At 40.1% G+C, this 15050-nt stretch overlaps 1 long non-coding RNA gene across 1 annotated transcript in view; it reads left to right on the top strand.

The window, feature by feature from the left end:
- LOC125017715 overlaps positions 1–14969 on the top strand; it is a 37692-nt gene extending 22723 nt beyond the window's left edge. Inside the window, exon 3 of the long non-coding RNA XR_007113876.1 lies at positions 14838–14969. This is a non-coding gene — a long non-coding RNA (uncharacterized LOC125017715). The remainder of the gene's footprint in view (positions 1–14837) is intronic.
- Positions 14970–15050: the final 81 nt, after the last annotated feature.

Here is a 15050-nt window from a genome sequence, read left to right as displayed (position 1 = left end):
GCGGAACACAACTACCCCTTTGTTGTGTTTTTGTGTGCGTTTAAACTTGCTTCGTTGTGATAAGCACTGCACACATGCGCTTGTTAGGAAGGAAGAAGACGGTATGTGAAATCTTTGTTCATGACTCGCATCCTCAAAGCATCAGCCGGTCGATGCTAAGGAAGCTAGTGTAGCTCTGGCGTTCACATTTGTATGTCGGCGATTGTTCCGACTGTTGGTGCCACAAAGCGCGTGATCGCCTGAGATTTATCATGATCGTGGCTGATAAAATACTGTGCCGGTAAACAGGAAACGATACAATGACACGATGACGCCTGGCAACGATGTCAAGTGTCAAAGCTGGCTGGCTAATGAGAAAGGGAAAAGTAACAACACTAGTCTTGTTTTACGGGGTTTAAACCGCGAACCCTCTGGTTCTACTGAGCCACAGCCGCTGCAGGAGCGATGTGTTTTGCGTAATGCACGTCTGAAAGCGTTAGCCTCTATTTCATAATCATTTGTTTTCCCCTCCCAGATGTTGCTGTCCTGAATGAAAACTCCTCCCCTGCTCTGGCCCTACAGGGGACCATGCTGGAGAAAGCTGGTGACAAAGTGCAGCAGTCAGGGCACTGCTCAGACTGTGGATTTAGCTTCAGCCTACCAGAGCCCGACTCTGACCCTGATTCCTCCAACCACTCTGTCGCTCCTAAACAGGGGCATGACAGTCCTTCCAAATGCCCCTCCTGCCAGGAAGGCAGCAGCCCCCATAGTAATGGTCGAAGGCCACACCGGGGCATGCGCCTGGAGCCTCACAGCTGCAGCCTGTGCACCAAAACCAAAACTGTAACATAGAAAGTGAGAAACGGCAGTAAACGGTACGTTTGGCTTGACGTTTTGGTTGAGTGAGACGAGTCATGCACTTTGTAACCATAGATATAAAACGTGATAAGGTGATGCTAATGGTTCAAAGTTGCTAGCTAGCGTGCTAAAGTGGTGCTAACACTACATACATACATACATTGTGCCTTACTGTTTCATGTTCTAATATTTGTGGTGCAAGTTTAAAAATAAATGTTTTCATAAAACGTGATAAGATGATGCTGATGGTTCGGAGTTGCTAGCTAGCATGCTAAAGTGGTGCTAACGCTAAACTGTGCCTTACAGTGAAAATAAATGTTTTTTAACTGCCAAACATGACTACCTTTTTATTTTGGTAAAGTTTATTTTCCAAGTATTTTTTGTAGGATTATATTACAATTATATCGACATTATGTATTATATTGTAATTGTTATAATTATATTGTGTTATGGGGGTAACACTTGTGTAGTTAAGAAATAGTCCTCTGAGAGTTAATTGCTAATACTACTTGAAAGTGTTAAAAAAACTGGTTGGTGTTAGACAGTGTTAAATTTAACTACAAGAAGAGTCAAATTTACATTAACTTAGTGTAAAGGTAGAAACACTCGAAAAAGTGTTAAATTAACACTCTGAGGTGTGGACCCATATAGACATTTTAAAAGTGTTAAAATCAACTGTTACAGTGTTAATTTGGGTATGTTGATTTTACTGTGTAGTTTTATTTAATGTAGCCAGGGACGCAGACAGATGTTTTTTAGTGCCACATAAAATAAAAACAATATGAGTTTATAAACATTGAGAGCATTAAGAGCTTCCCTATTTATTCTGGCTTTAATATTGTTATAAACTCACACGTTATTTATATGTGTTAGCTCGCTATCTTGCTGTGTTAGCTTGCTATTGTCAAAAAAAGGTTGAGCCCACATTGAGCCGCACAGAACCATGAGCCAGACGAATAACGGGAGGCTAGGTAGCTGTATATTGAAAGTATTAACTTTCCAACAATGTTAGCCAACTAACCTGCGAGTCTACTTCAAAATTATTCATTTCCTTCTTCAAAAGTGTTACTAAATACAGTAACACAACAACAAAGACTGTAAATAATTAGTAAGTAAGTAGATATAATTAGTAAGTTCAAATGCCTTTTAGGTGTTGTCTCTCCATAAGAGCGTTGCATAAGAGCGAGAAATTAAGAAAACAGAGCACTCTGGTCTTTCTGTGTTTAATTCAACATCTGCAGATGGGCTTACTGCACAGACAAAGAACACACAGTAAAGATCTGTGTTATACTGGAGGTCACATTGTTCACTCCTGTCTCCCATGCACAGGCCTTGAACGAACATAAGAATACTGGACATATTCTTTCCTAGGCCAAGGCCTCTGTTGTGTCTCCAAAACAGCCGAGCCTCATCAGAGAATGGACATGGTCCTCCTGAGGGTGTCCCGTGGTGTCTGACAACAGAAAGTTGTTAGTGGGGGTCTTTGGGTCCCATGGGTTGAGGGGAGGAGCCACTGTGTTCAAAAATAACTATAATCACCCAAGTGCCAAACCTTTTCAGTATTATACAGTATTAATAACAGCTGTAACTGTGACGGTCTTCATCAAACCTTAAGATAATAATAATTATGAAGATTGTCTCATAGAAAGTCATAGAAAGTGATAGGTTGCCTGGTTAATATGACTAAAAATATAAACGATATAATATGAATTAAAACAGAATTATAAATCTTAATAAAAAGCCAAAAATCTGGGAACGCTGCATGAACGACACCAAGGCACATCTTATGTTATTTTTGGGAAATATGACAGGAATGGTTTATTTTAATTTTACATATCTTTATTTTGTAAGAGTAATACAGCTAATAAAAAATTGTGATTATACTGATATGTAGTTTCAAGGTATAACACACTGTGACAATGTCGTACAGTGACTATATTGGTATTTCCTTGAATGGTAGTAAATGTTGACGGTGTTGCAAAACATACAAAAAAGAAAACAACTCTGATATTTTCAGGAATTCAGACAGCGGTCAAAGAGAAGTTTCTTTAATCTCTGTTCAAATTCAACCATTATCATATTGGTAAGGCACATAAGGTTTAAAACAATACTTGTGTTTTCAGAACATCTTGCAGTGACTAGTTTCCCCTCAAAGATACATATTAAACAATAACAAACATAGCACAGTGTCACATGAATATACTTAATTATACTTGAATAAAGAATGATAAAGAAATGAAAAAAACATTTTAGTTAAATGAAATAACATTAAAAAATCAAACCAAGGAAAGCCTGTCTGAAAACGTACTGAAACTAAACTGAAAATAATAATAATGTAATTAAAAATCCAAAACTGTAATAGCCACAATAGCCAAACTCCTCTCAGTGAGTAGTCGCAAATGTTTACAGCAAAATAAAAAAATAGATCCTAGTATTTTAAGAACATTTTCATACAGTGGCTTTATTCCTTCATTTATAAACAATGATGGGTTATAGATTGATGAAGGTTTAAAATAATACACACACTTTCAGAATATATTCATGCAGTGACTATAAGAGGCTATAAGAGGCTTTATAATCAATAACATATGATAATACAACACAGTACTAAGATCTAAAAAATAGTGGAAAAAAAATGTTTAGTTAACTGAAAATAGACTTAAAAAACATCTTTCTACAGACTAATACCAGCCATTTTATAAAAATAATGAAAAGAGTTATAAATGTCAGTGAAACTAATACAACAAAACATTTTTAAACAATAAAAACTGCAACAACCAAACTGAAAATAAAAAATAAAAATGAAATAGTAATAAAACTGTATTTTTAAAAAAAACTGGAGAAAACAGTTATTACGCTGCTTAAAATGGTGATTATATTGTAGTAAAATAGTAAAGAGTATAGTAAAAATAACAAAGTCATGACATGTCTGACTGCCATGAATCTCTAATTCACATAGGCTTCCACTTTACTGAGCAGCTCAGACGCCAGGTTCACGGCCAACATTTCATTCTCCGATTCGAACTGGCCGTTGGGAATGTGAGGAAATGGATGGCAGTTGGGATATTGAGTCTTTTTGGCGTCCACTCCCAGACTCCTCAGTTTTTCCATAATTTGAGGCAGATCTCTCAGTTTGGGGTTGTAGCCGGAAACTCGTGCAGCAGCGGCAGAAATTGAGCTGCTGGAAGGGTGTTTTCCATTTCGCTTGTATTCTGCAGCAATAAGAGACTTTTCTACTGCTTGATGGACTTTAAACAGACACCACTCTGTGCTCTCCCCATCATTGTCTTTGTAAGCTGCATTGAGATCACAGCGAGCCTGTCTACACCAGCGCTTGGCCTCCTCTCTGTTGGGCCTCGGGACATTTGCATTATGGGTCCAAAAGTTGTAAGAGTGGTTGCCTCTGAAGAATCTCTCCCGACCTGTTCTGTGATGCCTGGCCTCCTGATTCCATTGCTGGTAGAAGTCTCTGAAATCTGAGTATTCGCTTGAATAGGATGTGCCTGAAGTTTTGGCCTTGAGCTCATCAATTTTATTCTGCAAATATTTGAATGCCTCCGTGGCAAGAAATTCACAATCAGGATTTCTGTCAGGATGCCATCTAAGGTAGAGTCGCTTGATGGCTTTTTCCCTCTCCTCCACTGGAAGAGTCCATACCTCTGCCAAACATCTGTCAATTTCCCTTTTAGCTTCATCAACAGATGCTGGTAAGGAACTTGTAGATGGTTGGGAAGAATGTGGCACAGGTCCTGCTAATAGCTCCACCTCCATGCAAGATGCTTCAGCAGATGTGAAAGTTCCCCCTTCTGGTTTTAGCTTCTTTTCTCGTTTAAACTGATACAGGTCCAGACTACTGACTTCAATCGGCTCATCTTCTCCAATTTCTATTTTGTAACGACGTGAACATTGTTGAGCATGTCCAGTAAGTTCTTCAACAATAATTGCGTAGACGTACTTGTTGTTAGTGCTGTAGCCAACATATTCCCCCTCTTCAAAGTTGTTGAGAATGCTCATGTCTAAGGAATCATACCAGTCCTCTGGAACATCCTTCCCAGGGGCAGGTGGATCGAGATTGAAGATATCAGTTTTATCACTATCACGGATTCCGTGGTTAGCCAGAGTTTTCTGAACGTCTTCAGTGTTATTGCACATAAGAAGGACCATAACCACTTCGAGGTGAGATGAAATTCTGTTTCCTAAAAGAGCATGTATCTCCTTTGTCAACCTTCCATTTACTTGTGTTATCACTTTGGGGTCCTGGTCATCATTGTGCTTTAAATAAAAGATGCACCCGGGTTTACCTCGTTTTACAAAGACATCAGTTTCACTGGCAGTATTGTGTAGTGGCTGTTTATCTAGCCACAGTATGGTTTTCAGTGTTTCACAGCAGACAATCTGAATATTGCCAAAAGTTTCCTCACACAGGTTAGTAGCTTCTTCTTCTGTTATTTTGCCCTGGGACTGTTCCCTGATAAGACAGATCAGTCCATGTCTAAATGCTTGTGAAGAAAGATGTTTTTTCAAACCATCCACTAAAATCACATCCACTCTCACAAAGCTGCATCTCTGAATCCATTAGTTTTTCCTCAGTGAACTGAGACAACATTTTAGGCTGAAATTTTTGAGGTAGTAATTGCAGCAGCCGATGATGCTCATAGACATCGATGCCCAAATGACATTCACTAAGTTTCTCAAGCACCAGGATGTTTTTCTCCAGCAGTGCATCTTCTAACCTTTTGATCTCAAACACTGTGTCATTGTAATAGAGTGTGTGAGATGGGTGTAATTTACCATCTACTGCAGGAAGATACAAGGTCTCAATATCGTCAGCAATGATCTGGTTCCTTTCAGCTTTGATTAACTTAAACAGCTGCTCAACAGCTCGTTTTACAGTTTTCAGCTGGTTTGGGTTTAACTGCACTTTATCACAGGAATCAGCATAAACTGCTGCCAGAACGTTACTGTACTGCACTGCAGTGGCTTCATTTTTCACACCAATATTCTTGAAAAAATCTTCAAACAGGACATGTTTTGGAGAAAGTTTGTATAAATACAGTCTGAAGTCAAGATCACTGGGGAGTATGAGAGTCACAACTTCAGCCTTCACAAGTTGTGTGTCTTTTTCAACCAGTACAACAGGAAGACCAGCAAGTTGTTTTTCTTCAAAACGATGTGCCTGCAGGTAGGCATACGATTTTCGAAATACATTAGCACGTGTTTCTATCAGCTGGTCAGTTTCACACAATGATTGACAGATGTTTTTGATGTTACTGGTTACACAGTGTGGAGGTGGTTGATCGAGAGCTCCTGCTGCTTTCATCCTCTCCAGGACCTTTACAGACATATTTGGAAGCTGTATAATTGGCATTGAGGACCAAATCAAGTCTTGATGATGAGGATCCCTTTCAATCAGAGATCCTCTGATTGTTACAGTAGTTATTTCTGAAGCAAATGGTTGGTGATAGTCACATAGTTCCTTTCGAATCGTCACTGGAAAAATGAACTTGATGTCAGCTATGCTTTCGAGGAAATGCTTCTCTTTGTTCCCCTTGTTTATGTCTTTGTTTACTTCAGACAATACCACCCCGAAAAGTGATGATGATTTCTTCTTCAGCTCTGTAGGATTACCGCTTCTCTTTGCATCTGATTCCAACTGATGGGCAAATTGTTTTATCTCATCTTTCGACACATGATGCTTCATTCCAAGTTTTTTGACCAGCTCCTTTGCTTGTTTGACTGTATGCTTACTTCCTTCAGTCAACTCAGTCCAAAATGTCTGGGGACAAATCGGTCTTGGGGCAACATGATCTTGTAAAGCTCAACAGTGTCATCAAAGTAGTATGATGCAGTCTCCAAGCTACCTTGATCATTGCGAATCAGTTTTCACTGTCTTCATTGAGGAGAGGATTTCTTCCTTGTGTTGAGCGAAGTCATCAACATGTTGCAGTGTCAGCAACATCTTGAGACAGTGAAGAGTTTGTGTCTCTGTGAGTCTGTGCACAGTAGGCAAAATGAACTTCATGAAATACTCCAAATCATTTAGAATTTTAATGTCCAGTTTTTCTGCCAGAATTAGATTCTCTGGGTGGTTTCTGAGAAAAACGCTGCCAGTCTGTGGCAACATGAACAAATCTGGAAATCTCTGTGTATAAGCACAGTTGAGGAGAAATACTTCTTTAGGTCCATCAATCCTTACTCGGCCTCCGTCTATGGTTTCAAATATTGGTAAGGATTTAAGCTTCTTATGATCTTGATTATTGTCATTGGATTTTGATACGCCAGACTGCAGAAAGGTCTGAAAACGTTTCATCTCATCACTTGAAAGTTGGGAAAACTCAGAGTGCTTAATGTTGTAGACCTGGTCCAACACTGAGCTTTCATCTTTCACATCCATAAGTTCGCCATGTAGAAGGAATCTTGTCTGTTGGTCTATCTTAGAGAAGAATACAGTATCAAGCTTCATAAAACCAAGTTTAAAGAGGATGCTTGAAATGTATTTTTCTGATTCAACCTGAATCACACTTGGCATGTTTTTCATTGGTTGCAGGAAATGCTTGTTTTTTAATCTTGGACACACAACAGGAACAATGCAGCAGTCACTGAGGAGCTTCCTCACATCACTTAATGTGAGAGTTTGTTTATCGTCATCATTTAGTGTTGTAGGTTTGATTTGACTTATTAAGAACATCCAAAGTAATTCCAACCACTTCAACATTGCCTCATTTGGGACATGAAGACCATTTTGTGGATCAACTTCACAGTTCTGAAGGCGACTCTGAATTAATGGCTTCAAAAACTCCACTGCACAAGGAAGTGTCAAGTTTTTTGACAGCGTTACATGTTTGTAGAAGTGTGATGTGACTGGAGTTTGTCTGAAAATCTGCAAAACGGTCTTCGTAGCCAGAGAACAGATTGTCATATCTCGTTATTAGCGAGGGAGATTGAGAGTTAAATACTGTCAAAACTTTATCTCTTGTTAAAAGAAGTGGAAGCCCATCAAGTAACCCAGAACTGTCTTCGATGTCTTTGATTTTGTTTTCTTTTAAGCAAAAACTCAAGAGCTGCAAACATCTAGTTTCATCTCTGATCAGAGTTTTAGTTACAGGCAAGGGTAGATCTTCATGTGTTTTGGTTTGGATCATTGAGAGGTTTTGCTCTTAGGAAGCACTGTACTGCAGTGGGGTTGACAGTTTTTTAGTTCAATGCCAGCAGATTTGAAACTAGTCCAAATCCTGCGCATTTTTGAAGAAACAGGAACCAGTTTCATTCCAAGGTCTTCCAAAATTGGATTTATTTCAATACTAGCTTCATCTGTCAAATACAGTGCCTCAGTTGTTTCTGATTCACTGATGTTGCACCAGTCAAATGAGTTCTCTTTAAACTCCAGACCTGCCGTTGTACGTGTAGAGCTCCTCATCACTGGGATCACATCGAGGCATTTTGCTTTAATTACTTTGTACACCTCATGTATCATTTCATGCCATTCCTGACCAACATCTTGGGAAATAATTGGCCAATAATTCAAGTAGTGACTGAAACATGATTCAATACTTGTTAAAGGAACTTTGTTGACTCCAGTGTCATGACTGATGTAATGAAGCAGATCTGCGTAGAGTGGAGCAATGATGTTCTGTTTCAAAGATTCATTCCAGTTTGATTTCAGACTTTGACCATCTTCCTTCCAAAGGTTTCTCCTTGCAGAATCCACCTCAAAGTTTCCATTGATGTGTACTGGCAGTCCAGTATGTCCTGGCAAAGGAAGAGTACAAAAGGCTTCACCCTTAAAACGCAAGTTGCTGGATTTCTTAATGCTAACACGTGCTGCTAGTGCTGCTTGGGGAAGTTTGTTTGAGAGTTTTTGTACATCATCATCTGAGCCAAACTGTTCTGCAACAATCCATTTACTTTGTGTTTCATCTGAGGTGGAAATCATGACTTCATAAAAAGTCTTTTTGGGGGTCACCGTCATGCCAGATTGTACGGCATTTTGTAGACATTTTATAAAACCATCTTTTTCTTCCTTGCTCTCTTGTGGAAGACTTTTTTCGACCTCATAGATGATTTTAAGTTTTCCTGATTGTTCATCAATTTCATGGACTTTTATTTTACAGATGTTTTTCAGAAACAAATTAGTCCTTCAGGATCTTCAGACAGGGCAGAGCACAGCTCTTTCATGTCACGGTCAGTCACTCCTTCTTTTGATATTTTGGAACAGTTTGCACTGGTGCCCATCCTCAGGGGTAATCTAAACATGGTGCCCTCTTTAAGAGAAAAGATGTCTGGAAGGAAGGATTTGTAGACATCTATGTACGTTGCCTTAAATCTGTCATCTAGGTTATAGCCAATTCCAGCTGGTGGTTTGTCTGAATGACTTTCAATGTATTTTTGATTGGGGTCAGAAATGCAAAGGATTTGATCACCAGTGAGGATTGAAGGGCAATCAGTCAGATGGTAAACAGAGTTGAATCCAACTCCATATTTTCCTATCTTCCCTGGAGAGTTGTGTTTTCCTCCTTCTCCTAGCTGTTGAATGCCGTTCAAGTCGGCATCAGAAAACACTTTATTGTTGAACACACACAGTGCTGGACCTTGAAGGGGGTTCCATTTCTCCCCAAATGTTTTTTCTTTTCCATGCTCTCGTTTGTCCCAAACAAAGTGAATTTCTGTTGCCTCTGCATCATCTGCATTTTGGATTAACTCTTTAAGGATATCTTTCTTTGATGGATAAGCTGAAATTATGTTTTTTATTCTAACACTGAGTTGTTCCTTCTGTTCAAACTCAAAACTAAATGGTGAAATGTTGTCAGCTACACAGTTGTCCAGAGTATGATGTCTGGTTGTTTTGATTCCAAAGTGGTGAGCCATTGGACGTGGGATATTTTTGTGACACAGTGTGATATCTTTAGTGACTGGTATCCATGGGCTGTCATTGTAAAACAGCTCAGTTGCAGGTTGTAAGACCCCTTGCTCATTGGGTATCAGCCAGTCACCCGTTGTTTCCTCTTTGGCCTCATAAATCCCATTGTTTAAAATTGTGAGGCAAATTGATAGATCTGTTTGTGGCAGTGGCTTGCTTCCATGTTGAGTATGCAGTTCTTGGAGCACACTTCGAAACTGAAGGACTGTAAATTTCTTTGTAACACCTGCACTTTTCCAAAGACTTCTGTAAATAGTAAAGGCAGGCGGAAGTACATGGAGATAGGGCTTTGCTTTGAGTTGCTCACTTTCAGCTACGCGGTTGACATTTACAAATGTATTACCAACAAAGATGAATGGGAATGAACGTGCACACTGTGAAATGAAAGTGGAATTCCCAGAATCACTGACCCACTGATCTAGAAACTTATAGCATTCATTTGCTATGTTGTGAAGCATGGATATATCAGTGGATTGAGATTGCTTAGATGCTTCTTGCAGCTGGCGAATCACCGTCCTCGGCTCTGGACTGCTCTTAACTCCCAAAACTTGCAGGAGTGGATCAGTGTAGTGTATTTTCAGACTGAGGTGATCCAGCACAGGTCGTGTCATGTTAACAAGTAGGGAGCATTTGTCACTAAAAACTTCAGTGGGCATTTTAAGTGTTACATTTCCGTCCTTATTTGTATCACCAGGGGGAAATGCTGGGAGAAATGCAGTCATCCTCAGTGTTTCCCAGTGACAAGAATCTGTCTCAAGCATGTGATACCTCATAAGCTCAAGTAGGCACTTCAAATGCACATATGCTTTCTCTTTGTTGGTATTCCAGGTTTTAGTTATTGTTCTTGCTTTCTCTGTGATGTCATCCAGTGGGAGATGATCATTTGTCATTCCAAGTTCCAATAAGCGTTGAATCCTTCTGGGAGCACAAAAGTCATTCTCTGTCCCACCAAGCAAGCGTCCCTCGCCTGGTTCGAAAAGACAAGCCACCTTCCCTGATGGATTCACTAGTTTCCGGATGTATTGCAGCTGTCCATCTTGTGTCGGTATGCATGGATAGCGGACCAACAGATTGTCAATTTCTGTGATGTGAAGGTCAATAGCATGCAGCACAAGAGTATTTCTACTCTGGGGGTCCATGGTACTAAGATTATTGAACACTGCTTCTCTGTAAAACTTCTCCCAGTTCCAGGTCCTGTTTTGTAAAACCTCACCCAGGCCTGCCAGCTTGAAGTTGTTTCTCACCCACCGTGGAAGTGGGACAACATGATTGGATTCTTCTGCATATTTCTTGCATACCTGTGCTGCAAGGGCACTGATGTCTTCATTCTCGTCAATGGTCTCATGTAAAAATATGGCATTATTCATTGAGCACCAGCTTTCTCCATCACTAAAGAGTTCTGGGCCAGTGGACTGTTGAGCAATGGCAATATAAAATGCATCCACCAGTGGCTTGAAAGTTTCACTCACTTTCTCCCTGTCAGGCCAAAATGTGTGATAACAGTAGGTCTCCAGCTGTTTGTCTTCAGACATTTCTTTTAGTGCCAAGAGTGCAGTAATATATGCGGTCACTACAGGATCCTGGAGGAGTGCTTTGTTCCAGTCATTTTTCACTCCACTTTCCCATAGACCTTTTCGGTTGCTTGTCACAGCAAATGTTCCATTTACATTGACTGGAAGACCTGTGTGAATAGGAAGAGGGAGGAAGCAAAACACTTGTCCAACAAGATGTGTTTGTAATGAGGCCAGTTTTCCAGTGTCTGGATTATTTTGCAAGGGCACAGCAATCCCACCAATCGGCAAAGAAAACTTGGCATGGCTGTTTTCTTCAAGGGCCATTTTCAATGACTGATCTGTCCCAAAGCAGTTGTACAGGAGCCAGGACTGGACTTCTGTTACTCCAGACTGCTCACTGGTTATTTGGACAATGTTGATTGTGCAGCAGTTTATTATCTCCTTGCATTTACCATCAGCTGTCATCAGTGATTTTTCAGCTTGACACTGCTTTGACACACTGGTTTCATCAGTAACCATCATTGTGCTCATAACGGTTTTAGAGACAGTGAGGACATTTTCTGTTTCATCACCTTTTGGTGGAGTTGATGCACCCTTTGAAATATTTAGAAGGGATAATGCTTTCATTTTCTTCAGAAAAAGGAGGTGAGTTTGTGAATTCTCAGTAAAATGCTGTTGAAGAGCAATGATATCACGTGTGTGATGCACCCTTTGGCTTATTTCTGACTTGAGAGCCTCTTCTTCAGTTCGGAAAGGTAGCTTGATCAGAGTGCCTCGATAAGATTCATGACTTTGACTAGTGAAATTGCAGTCAAAAATTCCTTCATATGGTCCAAACTGGCCTGGAAAACAATTAAACAGTTGCTGCTGGGAAAGATTCAGCTTGATTCCAGGATTAGTTTTGATTTTGATGTGCTTTTTAAGGTGAGTAACATTTGGATCCAGTATGAGAAGATGGTTGCCACTGAGGATGGAGGGGACATCTGTTAAATGATACACAGTATTAAATCCAAGTCCAAACTTTCCAATTTTCTCTACTTTGGTTTCTTTTGAAGCAGCGCCAACTCTGACAATATTTGCCCAATCCTCAGCTTTGAACTGCTCATTATTAAAAGCCCAAAGACAAGGACCCTGACAAAGAGCCATGTCAGGGTCAATGAGACTTTCAGGGGCATATTTGTGTACTCGTAAATCCACCAAGAATTTACAGACATCTGCCCCAGCATCCTCTGCGTTTTGAACGAGCTCTTTGAAGATGTCACTTTCTTCATCATACTCTTTCAGAATATTTTTAATCCTCATTGTTATTGGTTCAGATTGTCCACACTGTTCAATCCCCACTAGCTCTGGATCGAGGATGTAGGTGCTGAGAAATTGAATATTCAACCATTCAGCTGTTGCTTTTAGGATTTCGTCATGAGTTACATAAATTTCTTCTGGGCTATATTCGAGTTCTTTCAGCCCATTTTTGCTTACATCACAGAAGACTGCTGTTGAACATGGTTTAAGAGTAAATCTTTCTCCCTCTATGATGACAGGCACTGGGATGTCATCCTCTACGGTCTTCTTCTCTCTCCACAACCAGTTGAGAATTTCTATTGACACTTTTACCTCAGAGGAACTAGCAAATGGCTCTTGCCTTGCTTCAATTGATTGCTGGATAGTGTGAAGAATACCAACAATTTCTTCATTTGAAAGAAATGATCTCAGGCCAAACTTCTGGAGCAACTTCTTGTATGGCAAAAATTCTTTTGGCACTATCCCAATGTAAGAACTCAGATCCAGATCACGTGGATAGTCAAGAACCAGATCCTGTGGTGAAACGAAATGGTTTTGTGCCCACAGCCAGCGTGTCTTATTGTTCATCACGGTTTCAAATGCAGAGATGTTTTCTTCCATGTGTTTGTAAATGCTGTGCAACTTTCTTTTGAAATCCACATTTGTATCAGGATCAACCATTTCTTCTGCTTTTGATGTCAAGAATGTCAAATTCTCAATCACTTTTTCAGGCGGAGGTAGACGTTTGAAGTCAAGTTTGATGCTAACTCTGTCAGTGAGCTTTCCAACTAGAGGCATTACATGTCCAACAATGTCCTCATACACAGAATGTCTTACTTCGTCTGGGCAGAAGAAACACCTTTTCCGAGATTCATTACTGAATTGACTTTTGTCCTTATCGGGTTGATCACATGGTAGCCATTTTAGCATTTTAAGATGTTGAAGCTGCTTACGAGAAAATCTAGACAGCAGATCATTACCATCCAGCATCTCCAAGAGAACCTCAGCTCTTTTGAGAGCCTCGGTTTCAGAGTCCCCATGCAGTTTCTCAATAAGTGTGGCAGCATGCAACAAGTGTTCAGGTGACACATCCACTTCTTTATTTATTAATCCAAGATCAGTTAGGCTTTCTAGCATCTGCTGTGTCCGAGTGTATAAAGATGGGGGGAAGAAGTCTGACTCAAATATGACTTTAAAACTTTGAATTCTTGGATCAAAAAAGCTTGAGGTCTTTTTCAGCTCTCCGTTTATTTCGATGAAGCTCAAGTCCTTGCATCTGTGCTTCACCGACTGATTTTGAGAGAAAAGGATATTACCATGCTGTAAAATCCAGGTCATTATTTTCTGAGTGTCTTCAGTGCTGCAAGCCCCCATCTCAATACAGTCAATGAGAACATTGGCAGCTGCTGCTGTGTCCAAGAGATTAACTTTTAGCAGCTGTAACAACCTGCGATCTGCCTCAGTTGCACACTGGATGACTGAATCAGGCATAGGGAGCTCTTTTGGTATTGTCGGGGCAGATGTTACAAGCACAGCTTTTTTGTATTCAGCTGCAACACAGAATCCTTTCATGGTTTGAAACAGAGGCAACTTTGAGAGCAAATCTTTCTCTTGGCCTGAGAGAGAATCCAGGTAAGAGAGGTAATCTTTCAGTTCCTTTCTTGCTCTGTCAGACACAGTTTTGAGTTCTCTGATGAGATGCTGGGTATCTAAATTCATCAAGACCACCATGACACTCCTCGGAGATGGACACAGTACATAGGAGTCAAGGTCTTGGTGCTTGAGCCACTGGTTTCCTCTCACTACTGTGCCTCCAACTCTGGTCACCAGTTGGGCTATTTGGTCTGGTAAACTACCCTGCTTGTTTTTCTGAAAAATCATGGTTGTGTTGTGTTGTAGCTTTGCTAGAATTACAGGCTGACTGACAGACAGAGGACTGACTGGTATTATAGGTAGTTCAGTGAAATGACTTAACTCACTGAAGTGTGTGTTGAGAAACTTCCAGAGCTCTTGAATCCAGTCTAATGGTGGATGCTGACTGTTGCTGATGTCCCATGTAACAAATGCTGTCCCCGTCTGCTTCCAGTCCTGGGGCATATGCCTTCTTGTGTATTCAGCCACGTGGTCTGCGTCAACGTTGATGACCATGAATAAATCTAAAAGAACAGATATTTGGGATTTAAATAAATAAATAAAATAAATATGTGTTCATAGTGTCTACACTTGCATATGGCACATGAAAATAACCTTGAAATTGACCATGACCTACTTTTTCTGGCCACTTGTTTCAGATGGGCACTACAGGCTGAACTGAGATCACGTGGGATGAAGAGGTGTTTACAGTTTGGCAGCAATATTCTGCAGCAAAGATAAGTTTGTTCATTAATACATTTCACAAAAGACAACCACTGACAATTTGGCACCTATATAAGTAATTTTCTTTAATTCTCATGATCAGGTAATAGTCACACAACAGATAAATTAAAACCTACCTTGGAAATTCG

This window comes from Mugil cephalus, chromosome 12 (genome assembly GCF_022458985.1).
Source record: "Mugil cephalus isolate CIBA_MC_2020 chromosome 12, CIBA_Mcephalus_1.1, whole genome shotgun sequence".
Taxonomy (NCBI): domain Eukaryota; kingdom Metazoa; phylum Chordata; class Actinopteri; order Mugiliformes; family Mugilidae; genus Mugil; species Mugil cephalus.
Note: the sequence above shows the minus strand (reverse complement) of the source record. Positions and strands in the feature narration are given on the sequence as shown.